Here is a 10,573-nt window from a genome sequence, read left to right as displayed (position 1 = left end):
CAAAATAATACAAACTAGATGATGATGATGATCATTGCAGTCATATATTGTACATGTATGTTATGCGCAAAAAGTGCAAATGGAAAATTTAAGTGCCTTGTCTTTAATGTACATGTTATTTTAACTTTCCTTTAACTTTGTTAAGGAGCGTTGTGAGGCTGGTTCCAGTTTTTCAAACACATACACAACCCTAAAACAATTCATAATACTGTATAAACCATCATATGAACCTGGAAATGTGTTTGTTTGAGACTCCATAATGCACCATCAGATAAAGGTAAAATTAGCCCCACCTTTACCAAGTGCAACATTAGTGATGCCTACACGTTAATGCATCAGTTATAAAATATATATATGTATCCCTCAAGTACAGTTTTACATCACAGTACTTTTATTCACCAGCACATCCCATCACATTCGATTTACAGGTCAAATCAGTGTTGTGGAATAAAGAGCTCAAGCACATAGTGATAATACATGGTGTTATCAGCGAAGTGTAATTAAATGATCAAAAGCCCTTTGTTCCTGTAAATGATCAATTATTCTATTACATTATCACATTGTTAATATTAACTATACAGTGCATGAGGAGTGTTTTATGCTGCAGCTTGTTCTGAGTGGGTTAACTGGTTCCCAATGTACAAGAAGCAGAAGAAGTCTCAGCCTTTTTCCAGATGAATATAGAAACATAATGAGTTTCATCTTCCTCTAAAATGTAGGACAGGCTCCTCTTATGCAAAAAAAAAAAAAAAAAAAAAATCTTATGTAACGTTACTTCATCTTATATAACATGATATATATGTGTTGCCCTGAGTTTGGAGATTTTAATGCTGGAGCATCTGATAACGTCTCAGCAGCAGACTGAGAGAAAGAGTGTTGTTGTTTGTTATGAAAAGTAGCACAGCTGCACTGAGGACGAGAGTTTGGCAGCTGGTTTTTGAGGTGATGTTTGAAGTTGAATCCAGTAACATGTGTTTTGATGCAGCCCCCTTATCCCCCTCCCCAGGTGACTCCTCCTGTTTGTTCACTTTGGCGTTTTTAAAAAAAAAAAGTTGCACCGAGATCCATGGGATTTCATTTCTCAGGCAAACAGCCACGGTTGTTTTGTGTTTTTTTTCTGACTCGTTGTCTCACCATCAGATTTCATTCAAGGTGTTTTTTTTTCTTGTTTTGTTTTCATTCCTGACTCTGCACCAGCATCAGGGAGGCGTCTGATTGGCCCCGCGCTCGTTCATTCAGCAGCTTGATTGACAGCCAGACTCGTAAACAACAGCCATGTTCAGAGCAGAGAGTCCTGCAGCAAGAAGATGGCCTGATATCCTTCCTGCTCCTCTCCATTCATGGTGCACTGCAAAAACTCAAATATCTTACCAAGAATATTTGTCTTATTTTTAGTCAAAATGTAATTTCTAGTCAAAACAAATCTCATTATACTTAAAATAAGAAACGTCACATTACAAAGTAGCTTGTTTTTTAGACAGTTTTTACTTCTTTCAAGCATATTTTCACTTGAAATGAGTAGAAAAATCTGATAGTGGAGCAAGTTTTTCTTCCTTATTACAAGCACAAAAAACTTGCTTTCACTGGCAGATTTTTTTTAAAAACTTATTTCAAGTGAATATTTGTTTGAAACAAGTGAAAATGATCTAAAAACAAGTACATTTTTAGGTGATGAGTCTTATTTTAAGTGGAAAGAGATTAGTTTTGACAAGAAATGAGAAAGATTTTGAGTTTTTGCAGTGTGTTATAATGTAGATAAAGAAACAAAAAAGAGAAAAGTTAACATGTGTAATCATGTAGGAATGCATGTAATCCATGAATGGAATAAATATGAAATGAATGAATGAATGAATGAATGAATGAATGAATGAATGAATGAATGAATGAATGAATGAATGAATGAATGAAAGAGGCCCCTGAACGCAGCATCATATATAAGGCACTGAGTCTGTGGTAGGTTCAATGTGAAGCAGCTGCTGTTTTAGAAAACTGGGGGTGGAAGGTTTTCACAGCAAATACTGATCCAGTTTGGTGTTTTTTTTTTTTTTTTAGTTTGGGTGAAGAAATAGATTTATAAATAGTTTGGGTTATTTTTGAAAGCATCCTAGGAGTCCCACATGTTGTAACAGCTGCTTCGCTTCCTGTTTTATTTTTATGTTTTTGCATTTATGGATGAAAGTCAGGTGACGTTCCTCCTCCCGCTGCTGGAAGGATCATATGAACCAATGTGATCATGCATCTGCATCTACATATCTAACTATATTCTCACTGCTTTTACTTTTAATGCTTTTACTTGTTTGTTTTTTTGTTTGTTTGTTTTTTATCTCTTTTTATTTCAGTCACGCACCATTTTATTATTTATACCTGGTTGAATTGCATCGCTACATGATCTCACTGGTCTCAATGTAAGTTGTCAGGTTTTCACATTAGGTCAGTAGGTCAACCTACAGACCCCGGATGTTGATAACAGCTAACCCCGGACTCAGAGGGGAATAGCACTAGCCTATCATAACAAAATATTGGTGAAATGAACGAGTTTCTCTGCAGATAATGTGTTATTTAGAGGCTGCATCCTGCTGCCCTGTAGACTCACATCATACGGATATACGCGGCTCTCGGCTGGAGCTAATTTCGTCGGAACGACTTGTAATGACACCAAAGTTATCTGGGTGAGTAAATGATCGTATTTTATGCTAGAAATAAGGTCCAGATTGTAAAAAAAAAAAAACCTGTACTTATCCTTTAAGCCACCAAATCACTTTATGAACCCCGTTTTTTTAAAGGTACTGTACATATGTATAAATATATATAAAGGAATTATTCTCCTATTGGACTCATGTGAGTGGCGGTCGACCTGCAGCTGTGGTCACAATGCAGTAAACCTGACTCACTCAACATCTGTCCTGCCAGTGTTTTGTTGATTGTGACACAACACTGAGGGGAGTGGCTGGCGACCGACCGACCGACCGGCCTCCCATGATGCCTTTCTTCTCTCAGTTTACTCACCTGAGAGGTTCGTGTGTACACAACACAGAGTGGCAGTCGAGGAATAATAAAAGCGACTCAGGACTCACGGTTCCTTTTCAGCACATTCAGAAACTCCAAACACACTCTGAAGTTAAAGAAACCACACGACTGATGTTAATGAAACGTTTTCACAGACCCAACGTGTCAGAGAAAATGAGTTCAGGACAACTCATGATAATATGTTTGATTCACAGTTTTACAGCTGCAGCTTTTTTTTTTACAGAGAGAAACTAGTTGATTACTTTCCTGTTGTTTGCCAAGTTACAGGAAATATGGTCACAGTGTCAACGTCCTGAGTTACAGCAGTGAGCAAGGTGTGTCAGTCAGGTGTGTTTTTGCAGATGACCTGTATTCATTCAAGAAAAAGTGTATTTTTTTATTCTATTTTTTATTATTTTCTTTCTTTTTCATTGCATGTAAATGTATAGATTTCTGTTTCTCTGTAATTCAGCTATATTTTAAGTCAACGTGTTTGTTCTCCAAGGATTCAGATAAACAAATGAGGATTTCTCTTATTTTATTTTATCCTGAAGGGCTCAAATGATGTTGGAAACTTTTCCCACTTGGCTCCACGGATGTGAAACTGTAAGTTAACGACTCACTGAACCTTATTTACTTGATTAACATTATACAACATTATTAAAACAAACACCTGAAGAACTAATGGCATCCTGGTCGTGTCGTGCTAAGCTACAAAATGAGGCGACGACACAACGCCACCTCAGCCAGGACTCAGACCAGGCTGTTGTCGAGTTTCTGTAGGTGTGTCACTTTATTGTTAGACTCTAAATATGATCTCTGAGTGTGTGTGTGTGTGTGTGTGTGTGTGTGTGTGTGTGTGTGTGTGTGTGTGTGTGTGTGTGTGTGTGTGTGTGTGTGTGTGTGTTGACTGACACACGGCCTCATGGGAGATCAGTGACACTCATTTCTTCCTCTTTACTCCGGCTAAAAATGGACGTTCATCATCATCATCTGACGACTTATGACTGTAGTAAATATCACCGGGTTGCCATGTAAACTCAAACAGGCCGCCGCCTTTCATTCACACAAACAAATTAAAGATCCATCTTCTCCACACGTCGGTGCCGTGGTCGTCGTAAACCAGAGATATGGAGGCTGTAAAACACGACATGTAAAGTTTTAGAGTGTAGATCATCTTATAATAAACACACACAGGTTCATTTGTTCTCTCTGAGCATCACAGCTGAACACATGCAGCATTTCACGTTTTCAGACTAAATGTAATCAATTATTACTCAACAAATAAATCTGTAATGCTTTAACAACGCAGTTAGTGTAGAAACATAATCTCTTAGATGATGTTTTAGAGCTTTCCTGTCTCTATAGGGACCAAAAACATACTTTTCCTTATAGTCATAGTTCTTGTTCGAGGCGGTTAATGTGAACTTTCAATGGGCTCTTATTGCACTATTGCCCCACAGCCCTGTTAGTGCACCGCAACACTGGTGACTGAGCTTCAGGCCAAACACTGTGAGGTCTGACACATGACTCAGAAAATACTTAGAAAATGCTTTTTTAACCTTTTGACCAACTAAGTTTATTAATTGAAAACTGAAAATTAAAAAAACTGAGATTTATATAAACATTATTAACTTACTCTTACAGGTAAATAAGAGGCATATTATATGTAGGTTTTAACAAATATTCTTTATATCTATACTTGTGTAAACAGACCAGTGTCCAGTGTTTAACTCCTGTGTGTAAAAGGAAAAGTACAGAAACGTTACAACAACTGTATTTACAACATCACAAGTGAAAGTGTCAGTAACATGTGATATAATGGAGAATATAGTTCATCCACTTTTATTTATAGCTGTTTGGTTTGTAACCTAGAATTCAGTCACAAGGTCAACGGGTGATGATTAATGCTGAGTGAAGAAGAAGAGGAAGAAGAAGAAGAAAGTGACTGTTGGGCTGAAACTGTCGTAATAATGAAACTGTAACAAGTTAAAGGGATAGTTCACCCTAGAATGATATTTCGCTCATTATCTACTCACCCTCATGTTGACTAAGGGCTGGAAGAATTTTCAGAGTCCACCGTCCCTTCTCTGAGTTACAGGGGGTCTTGGCGTAGCAGTGCATTTCAATGCAACGGTTGTAAAGGGACACCAGAGCTCTTCGTAAAAAAACACACACAAAAACCTCTTCCTGGTCCGTCCAAATCTCGCGTGATTCGCAGTAACCGCACTGACGCCGGCGCAAATCACGCGAGATTTGGACGGACCAGGAAGAGGAGCTTTGAGAAGCTTCCGCTACAAACAAGCTTAAAATATAGACTTATTTAATTTTTTTCGGGACAATTACGCAATTTGGGGCTTCAGCACAAGACGGACATTACATACGAGCATCATGGAGGTATTTGGATGTTTTTTTGTGTGTGTTTTTTTACGAAGAGCTCTGGTGTCCCTTTGCAACCGTTGCATTGAAATGCACTGCTACGCCAAGACCCCCTGTAACTCAGAGAAGGGACGGTGGACTCTGAAAATTCTTCCAGCCCTTAGTCAACATGAGGGTGAGTAGATAATGAGCGAAATATCATTCTAGGGTGAACTATCCCTTTAATAGTTTAATTCACTGATCTTTATTGTGAGAAGTCAAACAGCCAAAAACAAAACAAAACAAAGCACAGCCACAGGTGTTATTACTACTTATGTTAATTACCATGAGGTCGTCACAGTGTGACTGTGCAGCAGCAGCAGGAGCCACTAAACCATCACAACATGACCTACATCAATATTCAGTTGTAAAAAAACAAACAAAAACTCAATTTTCAAGTATCAATATGTAGCTAAGTTTTATCAGCAAAATGTACAAAATGAAACTTTATTTATGGAAGTGTGTCTGCAGCTTTATTCAGATGGCAATGCATTTTGCAAAATGGCAATTCAATGTGTAATTTTGTCATTTTAACATTTTATGATGTATGATTCTCTGTATCAGTGGTTCTCAAAGTCTGGTCCAGGGACCCCCAGGAGTCATTGAGAGGGTTCAAGGGGGTCCCCAACTTTTTCTCGAAATTTTACCACTTTTTTTTCCAGAAATGTCTCTAAATTTTTCCAAAAATCCATGCCATTGGCCCTATTTAAACGTACATTGACTAAAAAAAAGTAATGTTCTCCAGTCTCAGAACAAATATTTGTGTATTTCTGGTGTTTGTTTCAAAATCTTGTCCAATTTTTGTCCGTTTAGGGGTCCTTGATGTAAAAAAAAAAAAAAAAGTTTGAGAACCTGCTCTATATTATATTATGATGTGTAAAGCAGCAACGTATAAGTCAAATGAAGTGCAGCAGATATTTTATTTCCATCAACTTCTTGTGAAATTGTCTGGTTAAGTTTGGGTTTCACTCTCATTTCGTCTTTTTCTATTTCTGCAGTGTTTTCTGTTGCTGTAAGTTTCTGCTGTCAGTCGTGTGTTTTCTCGGCCACGTCAGCCGCTGTAAGAATAAATCAGTGCAGTCAGCGTTTCGTGTGTGACAAGTGTCGTTGATGCGTTTCAGTCACTAACTTCCTCCATGTTTGTTACACTCATGCTTCTCCTCCCTCCCTCCCTCCCTCTGCTTTCTGCTGGTTGTTGGCTCCACCTTCAGTGAGAAGAGGAGAACGACCGAGTCTATGAGGAAGTGACACAGAAATGACTAGTCTTTATCACAAAACAATTGCTCTTACTGACATAAATCTAAGAAAAATCTTATAATTTCCCCTTACAGTTTAGACTAGGACTTTGTAAAGATAAAACATATTCACAACTAGAAAAAGCATTTCCAAGAATGGAAATGGTGTGACTGCTGACAGCAACTGAACGCTGTTGCAGAATTAGCAAATGCAAGCAGTGATCACCATACAAATGTTTGACCAAGGTCGGAATCGAACCCACAACCTCATGGTCATTAGACTTCCACTCTGCCTCTAGGCCACAGTGCACACACAGTTGCAGAGACTGTTGTCTGTTAATGATCTGCACACTGTCAACATCAAGAAAGCTTGAGAGTCAAGCTTGAATGACTTAGAATGAAAATTTCTGTGAATTTCAGGCTGAGAGCAGCAGTTTCAACATGAAGCAAGTTATCAGAAGTCAACAGAGGACAACTGGGAAAATAATTCACTATAATTGTTGTTGAGGCAAGATTTGAACCAGCAACCTTCAGGTCTCCAGACCAGCAAGCTAACCACTAGGCTACAGACAGAGACAGTATGTGAGGGGTAAAGAAAACCTTTGATAAGAGGATCACTGGCTTCTGCTTAAAAAAAAAAGTAAGGAATCGAACCCATGACCTCATGATCAATAAACCTTTACTCTGCCACTTCGCCACAGAGAGCACAGACATACGCATGTTTCAGACAGAGTTGTGGAGAATTCTCAGCATTGGGCTGAATGAGAGCAGAGAGCTCCCTGGCTGCATTTAAAAAATATTTAAAATTATTATCTAAGTCTCTTTGCATTTTTGACCAGAATTTTAGCCAGAAGACAAGTGTGGCTACAAAACTGGAGAAAATAATTTGTCTAGAGTTTAATTTGCAGAAAAAGTTAAATATTTTAAAAAGTATAAATAGTTAAAAAGAGAAAAGTAATGCCGATAAAGTTCAAAAAAAGCTGCACGTTTTGATATATGAATTGTTGAAATAGCACAACACCTAACACACTAACCATATGGCCACAGAGAACCTGAGTTACAATGAGCTTTATACTATGAGGAATCAAAGACTGTCCAATGACAGCTGAATAATTGGAATCAAAAGTCAAGCAATGAAGTGAAAAGACTGAGGCAGGAATCGAACCCATGACCATATGATCACTAAACCTTTACTCTGCCACTCAGCTACAGAGAGCACACTGCTTTCAAGACTGTTGTCATTCATTGTAATGTGATGATGTGCTGCAAACTGGTACGAGTAATCAAGGAGATAACAAACACCTGTAACCAATTGAAGGCGGGGGAGGAGAGCAGAATTCAACATAACATAACAAGAGTTCTTCCCTTGGATTCGAACCAGTGACTTTAGGGTTGGCAAGCATCCACCCTATCTGCTACACTACAGTGGAGTTGTGAAGAAGAGAGGTTGAGACTTTGATGAATGTGAGATTTTTTGTGAAAAAGTTAAATATTTGAAAAAGTATAAATAGTTAAAAAGAGAAAAGTAATGCCGATAAAGTTCAAAAAAAGCTGCACGTTTTGATATATGAATTGTTGAAATAGCACAAAGTATGAAGGACTAGAAGAAGACCGTAAAAAGGCGGAAGAAAATGGCCAAACAGAAGAACAATAGTGTGACTGCTTCAGCAGTCACACTAATAAAGCATCTTAGGCCTTCAGAGAGCTGCTAAGGTGACAAACTGTTAAGAGGCCTGAGAGTTTTAGAGTTAAAGACAGAGAGGTGGGAGAGAAATTCTCCATATACTGAATGACAGGAAACACTACAGATTAGACTGTGTAGGGATAATGTTTGTGCCCGACCTGTAAATTGTTGACAACTGAGTCAATATCCCCCACTAACAAAAAAAGAGATGAAGCAGTGAAATGACCAACATGGCGATTAAACATAAGCAAATACATATCAGCATGTCATGTGAACACTGCACAAGTCTGTATGTTCAAACTATGTGCAGCAGCTTCTTCTAAAGTCTGACTAACAATTTATTTAGCTTTGTTAAATTGTCTTAGTTTTTTTCCCCCTTCCTTTTAGTAACAACCAATCAGAGCCTTACCCAAGTCTTACCTAGCAACAGGGTCAAGCTCTGGGAAAAAAAGAGACCAAATGTTTCTTAAAAGCATGACAGTCATTCTTTTCTTTTCTTTTCTAAACACCAACACAAACACAACTCATCTACTTAATGAGACACTGATGAGGTCGTCACCTGAACCACATCTGGTTTTATATGTAGGAAGATTATAAAAACCACTGCTGGGATTAAACATTGACATTATTTATCCCACAAAAACTGATTTATAAACTCTTCCTGAGTTAAAATATTCTTGCTGTATATAAATATGGACATGTTTCCTTTGCATTATTATTATTCAAGGTCTGAAAAGACTTGATATTTTTTGTTATTTAGACTAGTTTAGTCATTTTCAGCCAATAAAAGCTCTAAATTACCCCCTTTCTCTGTCTTTTTACTTCTTTCTTTCTCTCTGTATTTCTTTCTATCTTTATTTCTACCCTCTTTGCATCTTTTTACTTCTTGCTTTCTACCCCTCTCTATCGTTATCTATGTACGTCTTTCTATCTATTCATCCCCCTCTCTCTTTCTTTCTATCTACCCCTTATCTCTGTCTTTTTTTACTTCTTTCTTCCTTACTACGCCTCTCTCTGTCCCTTTCATTCATTTTTTCTTTCTTCTACCCCTCTTTCTTTCTTTCTTCAAACTCTTCCAACTGTTACACATGCAATATTTCAACAGTTTCTTCTACCTTTTTTCTTCATCTTATTCAGCATTTCTTCAGCAACGGCGTTCGGCTGCTTTCAGCATTCACACGCATTTCCTGCTGGAAATGATTTTTTTTTCTACGTAGTTTGTTGATTATTATCAGGACATCGACTGGTTTGTTTGTTCAGTGCTCAAAGTCAAGAGACGAGACTTCTCCATAGAACAAAAGGTTTTTTTTATTCCACAATATAAACTTGTAACATCATATTCTTCAGCTAATCCCCCCCTCACTCCCACTCCCACTCCCTCTCCCTCCCCCCACCCAACCCACCGAGTCCTTCCCACAGTTCCCGTTACAGGTCACATGCTGTGGACGTACGTTGTCAGCAGAGACTTCTTCCTTCCTTCGGCTCTGCTGCTGTGGTTTTCGAGCCGCGTCCACATGTGAATGAAGCTTTCTGTACATCATCATCATCATCATCATCATCATCGTCATTATCGTCATCATCATCGTCGCTAAAGCACCAACACAACTCAGCGGAGATCAAACCATTGAAGTCAATTCAGACAAAAAAATTATTGCTCAAGATAAATAAACCTATTCTACAAAAAAAACAAAAACAAAAAACAAAATAATAAAAACAGGAATAATTATATTAAGATGCAATGTACTAAACACTGGATTTCAAAAAGAAAAAAAAAAGTTATAGTAATAATTTTTTTTTTTTTTTTTATGGGGATAGCAGGGGATGAAAACGTCGATCTCCGTTCCCCTCGTAGCTCTGGTTGTTTAACATGCAAGGAAGTCCCAGAGATAAAAGATAATATCGCCCCTTGATTTACGCTCTTCACTCGGGTGCAACCATGATTAAGACTCCTTTGCGCCAAAGTAAGGGAATCCCATGCAGCACACGTCACATCCTGTGTTTTGTTTTTGTTTAGTTTAGTTGTTTTTTTTGCCTTTCTTCTTTTTTTTTTTTCATTTAGACAACCACAAACAATTCATAAGAAGAAAAAAAAAAAGAAATATATATAATATATATATGTAAAAATACAAAAGATAACTAAACATTATAGTTCTGGACAACAAGTCAAAGAGGAGATAGCACCGTTGTTACAAAAGGGTCGGACAGACGAGACTGTGGGGGAGGGAGGAGG

General features: G+C 37.9%; 1 protein-coding gene across 2 annotated transcripts in view; it reads left to right on the top strand.

Annotated features, from left to right (window-relative positions):
- Nucleotides 1-10,573, top strand: part of ptpn1 (protein tyrosine phosphatase non-receptor type 1) — a 99,864-nt gene that overhangs the window by 12,157 nt on the left and 77,134 nt on the right. The window contains exon 1 of one of the 2 annotated variants that reach the window (XM_085782799.1): nucleotides 4,936-4,950. The exons of the other annotated variant lie outside the window; for it this stretch is intronic. The gene's annotated coding sequence lies outside the window, so the exon portion shown is untranslated. Of the gene's footprint in view, nucleotides 1-4,935; nucleotides 4,951-10,573 lie in introns of those variants that run through there. 2 annotated transcript variants of the gene reach the window in all.

The sequence above is a fragment of the Trachurus japonicus genome, chromosome 7, assembly GCF_045865225.1.
Source record: "Trachurus japonicus isolate A0001 chromosome 7, Traja_1.0".
Classification (NCBI taxonomy): Eukaryota; Metazoa; Chordata; class Actinopteri; order Carangiformes; family Carangidae; genus Trachurus; species Trachurus japonicus.
The sequence above is the reverse complement of the archived record's forward strand: the minus strand, read 5'-3'. Positions and strand labels throughout refer to the sequence as shown.